This window comes from Colobus angolensis, unplaced genomic scaffold (assembly GCF_000951035.1).
Source record: "Colobus angolensis palliatus isolate OR3802 unplaced genomic scaffold, Cang.pa_1.0 Scaffold32, whole genome shotgun sequence".
Taxonomy (NCBI): Eukaryota; Metazoa; Chordata; class Mammalia; order Primates; family Cercopithecidae; genus Colobus; species Colobus angolensis.
The window spans coordinates 5,053,798-5,054,142 of NW_012116488.1; positions in this window are offsets into that span (position 1 = coordinate 5,053,798).

The window sequence follows — 345 nt, forward strand, 5'->3', positions numbered from 1 at the left end:
CAGAACATCATGGAGGTCCCTCTTTCTGGACACCTGAGCATCGTTGGATGCTGGATCTGGAGTCCTGGCTCTAGAACATCAAGGGGGTCCCTCTTTCTGGATATCTGAGCATCAGATGCTGGATCTGGAGTCCCTGCTTTAGAACATCAAGGAGGTCCCTCTTTCTGGATATCTGAGCATCAGACACTGGATCTTTAATCTTGGTTCTAGAACATCAAGGAGGTTCCTCTTTCTAGACATCTGAGCATCATCGGATGCTGGATCTGGAGTCCTGGCTCTAGAACATCACGGAGGTCCCTCTTCCTGGACACCTGAGCATCGTCGGATGCTGGATCTGGAGTCCTG